The sequence below is a fragment of the Lynx canadensis genome, chromosome A3 (assembly GCF_007474595.2).
Source record: "Lynx canadensis isolate LIC74 chromosome A3, mLynCan4.pri.v2, whole genome shotgun sequence".
Lineage (NCBI taxonomy): Eukaryota > Metazoa > Chordata > Mammalia > Carnivora > Felidae > Lynx > Lynx canadensis.
This window is the reverse complement of record NC_044305.1, coordinates 45,818,341-45,831,731: the sequence shown is the minus strand read 5'-3', so window position 1 is coordinate 45,831,731 and position 13,391 is coordinate 45,818,341. Positions and strand designations below refer to the sequence as shown.

The 13,391-nt window shown below is 36.6% G+C and overlaps 1 protein-coding gene across 1 annotated transcript in view; it reads right to left on the bottom strand.

Moving 5' to 3' along the window:
- The window catches only part of KIZ (kizuna centrosomal protein), a 143,999-nt gene that overhangs the window by 87,147 nt on the left and 43,461 nt on the right, over positions 1-13,391 (bottom strand). The gene's annotated exons all lie outside the window — the stretch shown is intronic.

The following is a 13,391-nucleotide window of genomic DNA, read 5'->3' as shown; positions in this document are numbered from 1 at the left end:
CTCAGAGCCTGAAGCTTGCTTTGTGTTCTGAGTCTCCCTCTCTTCTCCACCCCTCTCCTGCTCACTCTCTGTCTCTCTCAAAAATCAACACTGAAAAAAAAAAACCAAAAAAAACCCAAACTGATGGTTGCCAGAGGAAGGAGGGTGGAGGGATGGGCAAAAAAGATGAAGGGGAATCAGAGGTACAGGCTTCCAGTTATAGAATGGATAAGTTACGGGAATGAAAAGTACAGCATAGGGAGCACAGTCAATGCTATTGTAATAGCATTGTATGGTGTCAGATGGTAGTTATAGTTGTTATGAGCATTGCACAATGTATACAGTTGTTGAATCACTATGTTGTGTAGTGAAACTAATGTAACATTGTGTGTCAACTATACTTCAATTTTAAAAAGGGAAAAAAGTGGGGCACCTGGGTATCTCAGTCGGTTAAGTGTCCGATTTCGGCTCAGGTCATGATCTCACAGTCTGTGAGTTTGAGCCCCATATCAGGCTCTGTGCTGACAGCTCAGAGCCTGGAGCCTGCTTCAGATTCTCCCTCATTCTCTTCCCCTCCCTCACTCATGCTCTATCTGTCTCTCTCTCAGAAATAAACTTAAAAATTTTTTTTAAAAAGGGAAAAAGTGAAACAAATAGCACTAATAAGGGTAACTACATTGGTAAACATAAAAGGTAGCATAAATATATTTTTGTAACTTTTTTTCTCCTATATGATTTAAAACACAATTGCATCAAGCAATGATTACAAATATATGTTGATGAGCAGCATATGAGATATAAAGACATAGCTCGTACTATAATTACAACACAAAGGAACAGGAAAGGAATAGAACTGTATAGCAACAAAGTTTTGGCATGCTATTAAAATTAAGTTGGTATTAGTCTGACTAGATACTTATAAGCTATTAATTATAACACCAGGAAACCCACAGCAACAGAAATGATAGGGAATCAAAATGGCACACTAAGAAATATATATTTAAAGCAAAAGAAGGCAGTATGGAGGATAAAAGGACATAAAAAGATATATGGAAAAGAAAGTACAAAATGGCAGAATAGAATCCTACCTTGTTAGTAACCACATTAAGTGTAAATGGATTAAACACTACTATTAAAGTCAGAGATTGGCAGAAAAGATTTTTTAAAAGCCATGATCCAACTATATGCTATCTAAAGTGACTCATTTTAGATTCAAAGCCACAAACAGGTTAAAGGAACAGGAGAATAAATGATATATGAACAGAACCTCAAAAAAAAATATACAGACAGTAATCAAAAGAAAGCTGAAGTGCCTATACTAATACATGAAATAGACTTTAAGATACAAAATTGATACTAGAGACAAAGGACATTTTATAATGTTAAAATGGTCAATTTGTGAAAAAGATATAACAATTAGAAAAAATATATATATATATGACAAAAAATTCCTAAAATACATGAAGCAAAAACTGAAAGAATTAAAAGGACAATTCAATAATAATAGTTGTTATTACTCCACATTCAATAAGACTCCACATTGCACAATATATAAAACTAAACAGAAGGTCATTAAGGAAATAGAAGACTTGAACAACTGTAAACCAACTAGACCTAACAGACATACATAGAAGACTCTACCTACCAACAGCAGAATCCATATTCTCAAGTGCACATGGAAATTCTGTGAGATAGACCCATATTTTTGGCAATAAATCAAGTTTCAATACATTTAAAGGGTTAGAAAGTATGTTCTCTAATGACAATGGAATGAAATTAGAACTTAATAAAATAAGGACATTTGGTAAATTCACAAATACGTAGAAATTGCAAAACCCATTCTAAATAACTAATGGGTCAAGGAAGAAATTACAAGGCAAATTAGAAAATAGTCAGAGATAAATGAAAAGCAAAACACAACATACTAAAGCCTACAACGAGCAGTTGTAGAGGCAAATTCATACCTACAAAAGCCTATATTAATATTCATAGCTATAAAAGCCTATATTAAAAAAGAAGAAAGAACTCAAATCAATAGCCTAAACTTCCATGTTAAGAAATTAAAAAAAGAAGAACCAATTAAATCCAAAGCAAGAAGAAGGAAGAAAATAATAAAGATCAGAGCAGAACTAAATGAATTAGAGAAGAGAAAAGCAGCAGTGACAATCAACAAAACCAAAGGTTGATTCTTTGAAAAGATCAACAGATTGACATATGTTTAGCTAGACTAAGAAAAAAAAAAACTTAAGTTATCAAAATCAGAAATGAAAGTAAGTACTTTGCTACTAACCCTATAGATATAAAAAAGATTATAAGGGAATACTATGAATAATTGTATGCCAACAAATTAGACAACCTAGATGAATTGGACAAATTCTTAGAAAGACACACACTATTAAAACTGACTCCAGAAGAAATAGAAAATCTGAATAGACTTGTAACTAGTCAAGAAACTGAATTGTAGTAAAAAAACTTACCCCAAAGAAAAGTCAGGATCACAACTCTTCACTGGTTAATTCTACCATAGGTTTAAAGAGTTAACACCAATCCTTCATAAACTCTTCCAAAAATAGGCAAGGAAGAAAAACTTCTTGACACACTCTATAAAGTCAGTCCCTAATACCAAAAGCAGACAAAGATATCTCAAAAAAGGAAAACTACAGGCCAATATTTCTTATGAATATAGATGTAAAAACTTCCAACACAATACTAGAGAACTGAATTCAGAAACAAACAAAAGGAATTATACATCATGACTAAGTAGGATTTATGCCAAGAATACAAAGTTAGTTCAACATATGAAGATCAAGTAATGTAATAGAATAAAGGGGGGAAAAACTCCCAAAAGATTATCTCCATAGACACAGGAAAATCATTTGATAAAATCCATCACATGCTCATGATAAAAAGCACCAAACTTGGAATAAAAGGGAACTCCCTCAACCTGATGAAGTGCATCTCTGTAAAACATCCAACAACATAGTCAATGGTGAAAGACTGAAAGCTTTCTTCCTAAGATCAAGATTAACACAAGAATATCTGTTCTTACCACTTCTATGTAACACAGCATGCAGATTCTAGCCAGGACTGTATGGTAAGAAAAAAAGAAAAAACGAAAGACATCTAGATTTCAAAGAAAGAAGTAAAACTATCTCTATTGGCAGATGACATGATCTCATATAAAGAAAAACCTAATGGGGTGCCTGGGTGGCTCAATCGGTTGAGTGTCCAACTCTTGGTTTTGGCTCAAGTCATGACCCTAGGGTTGTGGGATAAAGTGCTGCACTGGGCTCCATACTGAGCGTGGAACCTGCTTAAGAAAGATTCTCTCTCTAGCTCTCCCTCTGTCCCTCCCCTCCTCAAATTAAAAAATGAAAAGAAAAGAAAAACCTAAGGAATCGCAAGAAAAGATTAGAGGTAATAAGTTCAGCAAGGTTGTAGGATACAAGATCAATATACAAATAGAAATAATGTATTTCTATTCATTAGCAATAAACAATCTGAAACTGAAATCAGAAAACAATTCTATTTATAATAGCATAAAAACACAGAATAAATTTAACAAAGAAGCACAAGACTTGTATACTGAAAACTACAAAACATTGATGAAAGAAGTTAAAGAAGGCCCAAATAAATGGAAAGACATTCTGTATTCAAGGTACATAAGACTTGAGATTAAGATGATCAAATCTGGGGTGCCTGGGTGGCTCATGGCTCAGTCGGTTGGGTGTCCGACTTTGGCTCAGGTCATGATCTTGCGGTTTGTGAGTTCAAGCCCCGCGTCCAGCTCTGTCTGACGGCTCCGAGCCTGGAGACTGCTTTGGATTCTGTGTCTCCCTCTCTGCCCCTCCCTGCTCACGCTCTCTCTCTGTCTCTAAATAATAAATAAACGTTAAAAAAAAAAGAGGACCAAATCTTACTCCCAAATTGATCTACATATCCAATGCAATCTCTATCAAAATCTTGGCTAGCATTCTTGCAGAAATTGGCAAGATGACACGAAAATTCATATGGAAATCCAAAGAACCCAGAATAACCAAAGCAATTTTCCAAAAAAAGCAAACTTGGAGACCTAATATTACCCACTTTTAAAACTTACTACAAAACTAGGGTAATTGTAGACCTCATTGGCATAAGGATAAACATACAGATCATTGGAACAGAATTGAAACCCCAGAAATATTCATGCATCTACAGTCAACTGACTTGTTTAAAGACATTTTTAAAGAGTAGTTTTTGATTCAAGGCTAGAAGGGGCTGGAATTGGTTATTTCCCTTCCTCCACATTGAAGGTTATGCCTTCTGGGTTGGTATTTCTCTTCTCTCAGGTCAGTTAGGCTCTGGTCAGTTTCTCCTGAGGGCAGATCTTTTTAAGAACAGAATTCTTTCCTGTATTTCAAAATGATTACTTTTTCCCTGACCATGCCTGAATTATAGGGGGATTTTTCTCTGATATTCACTGTGCGGAACTGGTAAAGCTCCCTGGAATTAAAACACAAAAGGTGGGATCGGGGGGCTATGACTAGGTCTCTCTGGACTTATCTCTCAGACCTGTCCATGCTGAGCCTCCAGCAATTTGTCAATTACAGCTTGGATTTCTCTATCCTGGCACCAGTTATTGTAGTGGTTTCAGCTCTGCTCTAACAAGCTGTGATTCTCTGTATTCCCTATTGGTCTCTCCAATTTTAGAGGCAGCAGATTGCTCTGTAACCCCACTTCTCTGAGAGATCTAAGAGTTGTTGATTCTTTGGTTTGTTCAGCTTTTTACTTGTTAGGACAGTGTGGTGACTTCCAAGCTTCGTATATGTTGGGTCAGAAAGCAGACTACAAAGTAATTTCAGTAGCTGAATATTATCCTATTCTATAAATGTACAATAATTTATTTAACCCATCTTATTTTGATGGACCTTGGTTTGTTTCCCACCATCTACCATTCCAAACCATGCTGCAATGATGATCCTTGAGCGTATGTCTCTCTGTACACATGCAAGTACAAGACAGCTTCTTATAACTGAAATTGCTGGATCAACACTTGACTTATAGGATATTGCCATTTTGCCATCCAAAGAGGCCATTATGTCATTATTAAGAATATTCCATTGCACCATAAGGTTTAAATAGCAAAATTATAGTAACCAACATTCTGATTCACCTGATATAAATATTATTTGTGACTTCTATTCCTTTTGTCTATTCCTTTTGTAATTGAAAAGCTAATATAAGAACAAAGGCAAATTTAAAATAGGCAAAATCACCTATTACCATTATCCTAATCTAACAACTACTTTCATTTTTCCTATTGTCAAAAAAAAAAAGTTCTTTAAATATATGGCTTCAAGGGATGGGCTCTTGTGTAGAAGTTAAAGCTGGCCATACGCTGAGGTCAGCTAGTAAAAAATTGAGGCAAATCAATGATCAGACTTATGGGTTTGGGAGGTCTTTGGTTTTTCACTTTTAAGACCCATTTAGAGAATGTTAATGAACCAATACCAGAGTAATTACTAACCCAGCACAGGGAATACACACCTCCCTCTTTGGTGGTCTGTTAAAGGCCAAAACATAAAGCAAAGGAGTAGGCATGTCTTAGAGAGAAGAAAGCCACCTGGGGAAGGCCAAATGAAGTGCCCTGGATTACTCCTTTCTACCAGTAATTCTCAAAGTCCTCTGACCTACTAAGAGGCCAAAAACTCCAAGTCCATTCCCACTGAACAAAGAACCCCAAGAGCTAACAAATGGAGAGAAACAGCAATATAGTAACCTGCACAATCAACAAAAGTAGCATGTAATGATTTAACTTACAATAAATGCTTCTAAAACCACAGTAAGTGAAAAACAGCAACAACAATTCAAAACAGTGCTGTTAATGAAGAATACTTCATAAAAGTAGGAGAGATTCCAAATCTCTATGACAGCAAATGGTTATAAACTGCCATTTTTGCCAAGCGTTCAACACTTTTTAGAATATGGAACTGCGGGTCCTCAACAAACTCTACTAATATACTACTTACCAACATAGTAATCAATGAGAACATCACATTTATTTTAATTTTTTAATATTTTAAAAATGTTTATTCATTTATTTTGAGAGAGAAAGAGAGACAGTGAAATAGAATATGAGTGGAGGAGCAGGAGAGAGAAAATCCCAAGCAGGGTCCATGCAGTCAGCACATAGCCTGACTCAGGGCTCAATCTTACCAACTATGAGATCATGCCCTGAGCAGAGATCAAGAGTTGGACACTTAACTGACTGAGCCACCCAGGCACCCAGAACATTACATTTTAGTGGCGTATAATAAATCAGAAGTTATGGAAAGGTGGCCTGTAATTATGCATAAAATTAGAATCTACAGACTGGTGCATTTGTTTGCCTATAGGACCAAAAGAGACAACTTGCATTTGAGGATCTGTTGAGACCCAATAGGAAGTTTTTTCTGCTCTATCTCTAGTTGTTCGTTTGTGGGGGAGGAGGGTTAAGTTTTTGGTATGATTTCAACCTTACAGAAAAGTTTCAGGAATCATAAGAAAAACTCCCCTAATATCTTTTGTCTAGAATAATCAATTATTTACATTTTGTCCCATTTGTTTTATCATTCTCTCTCTACATATATGTGTATGTTTATACACACACACACACACACACACACACACACACACAATTTTTTCCTGAACCATTTGAGGGTAAATGGAGATAACTGGTCCCTCTCCCCCAAACATTTCAGTGTATATTTCCTGAGCACAGGGACATTCTCTTTCATCAGTAGAGAGAGTTCAATGATTAAAATCAGGAAATTCAACATTGATAAAATGCTATTTTCTATTCCACAGTCCTCATTCAAACTTTGTTACTTGGCCAAATAATATCCTTTATATAGCTACCTTTTTCCCAGTTTCAGGATCCAATCTAGAGCCATCTCTCTTTGAGCTTATTTTAACCTGGAACAACTCCTCAGTCTTTGTCATTCCTGACCTTGACATTTTTTAAGAATATAAGCTATCTACTTTGCAGACTGTCTCCCAATGTGTGTTTGACTAATGTTTCCTCATGATTATGTCCAGGAACCACAGAAGTATGTTTACAGTTTTCAGTAACAGGAATACTACTCTGATAAAGCAAATTTATTGGGATGGAAATTAACCCCCAATCCTCCCAGTATGAAGCAGAATAATTAGAAATATTTGTTTAAAAATTTGCCTTCTTAGAAAAACAAAAAAAATTAAAAAACAAGAGGGACAACAACATAATATCACTTTATACCTATTACATTAAATTTTAGAAATTAAAATTATAACACCCAATCCTGGATTGGGTCCTGGAACAGAGAAAGGACATTGAGGGAAAATCTGATGAAATACAAAGTCTGGAGTTTAGTTAACAGTAATGTACCTAAGTTAGTTTTTTACATCTGACAAATGTGGCATTGTAATGTGGACCATTGTGGGAAATGGGTGAGGGATCCAAGGAAGCTATATTGTCTCTGCGACTTTTCTGCAAATCTAAAATTATTCTAGAATAAAAAGTTTACTTAAAAAGATAACCCCTTGGGGAGGAGAAGCCAAGATGGTGAAACAGCATGGAAGTTTTTTGTGTGTCTCGCGTCCAAGAAATACAGCCAAACCAACACTAAACCATCCTACACACCTAGAAAACTCACTGGAGGATTAACACAACAATCTGCACAACCTGAACCACAGAATTCAGCAGGTACATGGCACGAAGAGCTGAAGTTGGGAAGCGAGGAGCAGGAAGGGCGGTGCTTTTGCAAGCAAAGAGAGGATGGAGACTGGTGGAGGGAGAATATGGGTAAAGCACCCCTCCCCAAAAGCAGCTGGAGAGAAAGTGGAAAATTGGAAACAGCTGCAGGGACTAAACTAAAAAGGGAGAAAGGAGAAAGGAGAGGGTTTAAATTCCAACAAGACTGTAAACAGTCTGCAACTCTGCATCTTGATACCTGGCAGTGCTCTGCTGGGAAGGGTGAATCCCCAAGAAAAGAGTGGGGTCTGGGAAGTTCTCAGGCCACACAAGGAAAAGCAGTTTCACTGCTGGAAGGACATTTGGTAGAGACTGTTGAAGCTACCTGGTCCCAGCAGACTCCAGAAGGTGGCCACATTTGCTGGTGCTGGGTCAAGGTCATTAGGGTCTGGCCTGGTGCCAGATGTGTGTTGTGATTTTCCACAATCCCTGAAAAGCTACTGCTACACTATCTCGCAAACTTTTTCTGGGGCAGGCTGGTACCTGGCCGCAGTCTCAAGGCACCGGCAGCAGCGGAGTCTAGCAAGCATTCTTGGGCGCAGCCGACATTTGGCCATTGCTCACTCGACCATTGTGCAGTGACACCCTCCTGCAGAGGGGCAGAACGGGTCAAAGCTACAGTCCTTCAGAAGTAAGGGGCTGGGAAAAACAGCCACATTGGAGACAAAACTCGGGAGACAGATACTGCCTGGGGTCTGGTCATGGAGAGTGAAAACGCAGGGAGTGGACAAAAGCTGAAGACAGAGGACAGGTGTGCGATTGCTAATCTGGGAGAACAGAGTTCCAAAACTAGAGACTGGGTAGCTGGGTGGCGCCATTTTCACCGCTCCCGCGCATGTGCATACACACCTAGGAGCGCTACAACACTCCACCCCACTAGGGTAGCAGCGCCATCTAGTGAAGAGCAGAGTCGTTATACTGAGCCCTGTCCAACTGGGCCAACTTCACTCTTCAAGAACACAAGTCTCACCGCCTGCTTAGTTTAGGGACTATAAAGCGCTACATAGTCTGACTTCTAGGGGAAAGCGAAGTAATTTCACTCCTACTTCAATCTGTTAGCAGGTCCATCTATTCAATTTTCTTTCTTTTTTTTTCTCTTTTATACTTCTTTTCTTTTTCTTGAATACAGAAAGAGAAAAAATTCATTTTTATTAAAAATTTTTTCTTTAATTTTTATTACTGTATTTTTTACTTTTGTGGAAAAATTTCCAAATTCTATTTTACTTCCATCATTTTGTTTTAGTCTACTTCAGTGTATTCACCTTTTTAAATTTTCAAACAATTTCCTTTTTTTCTTTTTCTTTTTCGTTTCTTTTCTTTTTCTTGAATGCAGAAAGAGAAAAACTTCATTTTTACTTTCAATTTCTTTTTTTTTTTTTAATTTTCTTTTTCAATGTTTTTTTTTATTTATTTTTGGGACAGAGAGAGACAGAGCATGAACGGGCGAGGGGCAGAGAGAGAGGGAGACACAGAATCGGAAACAGGCTCCAGGCTCTGAGCCATCAGCCCAGAGCCCGACGCGGGGCTTGAACTCACGGACCGCGAGATCGTGACCTGGCTGAAGTCGGACGCTTAACCGACTGCGCCACCCAGGCGCCCCTTTACTTTCAATTTCTATTAAAAATATTTTTATTTCATTTTTTACTATATTTTTTGCTTTTAGGTAAATTTTTTCAAATTTTATTTTACTTCCATCATTTTATTTTAGTCTACTACAGTGTATTCACTTTTTCAAATTTTCAAACGATTTGCCTTTTTTAATCTTTTTTCTTTTTTGTTTCTTTTCATTTTCTTGAATACAGAAAAAGAAAAAAATTCATTTTTATTTTTAATTTTTATTAAAAATATTTTTCTTTAATTTTTCTACTATATTCTTTACTTTTGTGTATATTTTGTCAAATTCTGTTTTATTCCCATCATCTCATTTTAGTCTACTTCAGTGTATTCATGTTTTCAAATTCTCAAACGATTTCCTTTTTTTTACTCCCCCTGCTTTTTTTCCCTAATCTGTCAAACCCCTTTCAACACCCAGACCAAAACACATCTAGGATCTAGCATCATTTATTTGATTTGTGTGTGTGTGTGTGTGTGTTTAATTTTTTAATTTTAATATTTTTTTTCATTTTAATTTTTCTACCTCATTAATTCCTTTCTCCCTTCAAAATGACAAAAAAAAGGAATTCACCCCAAAAGAAAGAGCACAAAGAAACGACAGCCAGGGATTTAACCAACACAGATATAAGCAAGATGTCTGAACCAGAATTTAGAATCACCATAATAAGAATATTAGCTGGAGTCAAAAACAGATTAGAATCCCTTTCTGCAGAGATAAAAGAGGTACAAAATAGCCAGAATGAAATTAAAAATGCTATAACTGAGCTGCAATCATGGATGGATGCAGTGGTGGCAAGGATGGATAAGGCAGAACAGAGAATCAACGATATAGAGGACAAACTTATAGAGAATAATGAAGCAGAAAAAAAGAGGGAGATTAAGGCAAAAGAGCACGATTTAAGAATTAGAGAAATCAGTGACTCATTAAAAAGGAACAACATCAGAATCAAATGGGTCCCAGAAGAGGAAGAGAGAGAAATAGGGGTAGAAGGATTATGTGAGGAAATCATAGCAGAAGACTTTCCTAACCTGGAGAAAGACACAGACATCAAAATCCAGGAAGCACAGAGGACCCCCATTAGATTCAACAAAAACCGACCATCACAAGGCATATCACAGTCAAATTCACAAAATACTCAGGCAAGGAGAGAATCATGAAAGCGGCAAGACAAAAAAAGTCCCTAACCTACAAGAGAAGACAGATCAGGTTTGCAGCAGACCTATCCACAGAAACTTGGCAGGCCAGAAAGAAGTGGAAGGATATAGTCAGTGTGCTGAATCAGAAAAATATGCAGCCAAGAATTCTTTATCCAGCAAGGCTGTCATTCAAAATAGAAGGAGAGATAAAAAGTTTCCCAGACAAACAAAAATTAAAGGAGTTTGTGATCACTAGACCAGCCCTGCAAGAAATTTTAAGGGGGACTCTCTGAAGGGACAAAAGATGAAAAAGTATATGTATATATACATATGTATATGTGTATACACATATACATACACACGTGTATATGTACATGTGTATACACATATACATATACACGTGTATATGTACATGTGTATACACACACATATATATATACATATACACATGTATATGTATATATACTTTTCCATCTTTTCTCCCATCAGAGGGAGGTATTTATTTATATAAATAAATAAATACCAAAAGCAACAAAGATTAGAAAGGACCAAAGAACACCACCAGAAACTCCAACTCTATAAGCATCATAATGGCAATAAATTCGTATCATCTAGAGTGAGTATCAGTACTCACTCTAAACGTCAATGGACTCAATGCTCCAATCAAAAGACATAGGGTAACAATGGATAAGAAAACAAGATCCATCTATATGCTGTTTACAAGAGACCCACTTTAGACCTAAAGACACCTTCAGATTGAAAATAAGGGGATGGAGAACCATCTATCATGCTAATGGTCAACAAAAGAAAGCCGGAGTAGCCATACTTATATCAAAAAATCTAGACTTTAAAATAAAGACTGTATCAAGAGATGCAGAAGGACATTATATCATAATCAAGGGGTCTATCCACCAAGAAGACTTAACAATTGTAAACATTTATGTGCCAAATGTGTGACCACCCAAATATATAAATCAATTAAACACACAAAGAAACTCATTGATAGTAATACCATAATAGTAGACTTCAACACCCCACTCACAACAATGGAAAGATCATCTAATAAAAAAATCAACAAGGAAACAATGGCTTTGAATGACACAGTGGACCAGATGGACTTAACAGATATATTCAGAACATTTCATCCTAAAGCAGTGGAATATACATTCTTCTCTGGTGCACATGGAACTTTCTCCAGAATAGACCATATACTGGGACACAAATCAGCCCTAAGTAAGTACAAAAAGATCGAGATCATACCGTGCATATTTTCAGACCACAATGCTATGAAACTGGAAATCAACCACAAGAAAAAAATTTGGAAAGGTAACAAATACTTGGAGACTGAAGAACATCCTATTAAAGAATGAATGGGCTAACCAAGCAGTTAAAGAGGAAACTACAAAGTATATGGAAGCCGATGAAAATGATAACACCACAACCCAAAACTTCTAGGATGCAGCAAAGGTGGTCATAAGAGGAAAGTAGATAGCAATCCAGGCCTTCCTAAAGAAGGAAGAAAGATCTCAGATACAAAACCTAACCTTACACCTTAAGGAAGTGGAAAAAGAACAGCAAATAAAACCTAAAACCAGAAGAAGACAGGAAATAATAAAGATTAGAGCAGAAATTAATGCTATCAAAACAAACAACAACAATAACAACAAAAAAAAACAGAAGAGATCAATTAAACCAGAAGCTGGTTCTTTGAAAGAATTAATAAAGTTGATAAATCACTAGCCAAACTGATCAAAAAGATAAAGGAAAGGACCTAAATGAAATCAAGAATGAAAGAGGAGAGATCACAACCAACACAACAGAAATAAAAACAATAATAAGAGAATATTATGAGCAATTATATGCCAATAAAATGGGCAATCTGGAAGAAATGGACAAATTCCTAGAAACAGACACTACCGAAACTGAAACAGGAAGAAATAGAAAATTTCAACAGACCCATAACCAGTAAGGAAATCAAATTAGTAATAAAAAATGTGCCAAAAAACAAGAGTCCAGGGCCAGATGGCTTTCCAGGGGATTTCAACCAAACATTTAAGGAAGATTTAACACCTATTCTCTTGAAACTGTTCCAAAAAATAGAAAAGGAAGGAAAACTTCCAAACTCTTTCTATGAAACCAGCATTACCCTGATTCCAAAACCAGACAGAGACCCCACTGAAAAGGAGAACTATAGACCACTTTCCCTGATGAACATGGATGCAAAAGTCCTCAACAAGATATTAGCCAACCGGCTCCAACAAAACATTAAAAAAATTACTCACCACAACCAAGTGGGATTACACCTGGGATGCAGGGCTGGTTCAATATCCGCAAAATAATTAATGTGATTCATCACATCAGTAAAAGAAAGGACAAGAACCATATGATCCTCTCAATAGATGCAGAGAAAGCATTTGACAAAATACAGCAACCTTTCTTGAGAAAAACCCTCAAGAAAGTAGGGATGGAAGGATCATACCTCAAGATCATAAAAGCCATATATGAACAATCCAACGCTAATATCATCCTCAATGGGGAAAAACTGAGAGCTTTCCCCCTAAGGTCAGGAACAAGACAGGGATGTCCACTCTTGCCACTGTTATTCAACATAGTATTGGAAGCGTTAGCCTCTGCAATCAGACAACACAAAGAAATAAAAGGCAGCCAAATCGGCCAGGAGGAGGTCAAACTTTCACTCTTCGCAGATGACATGATACTCTATATGGAAAACCCAAATGACACCGCCAAAAAACTGCTAGAACTGATTCATGAATTCAGCAAAGTTGCAGGATATAAAATCAATGCACAGAATCGGTTGCATTCCTATACACCAACAATGAAGCAACAGAAAGACAAATCAAGGAATCGATCCCATTTACAATTGCACAAAAACCATAAAATACCTAGGAAT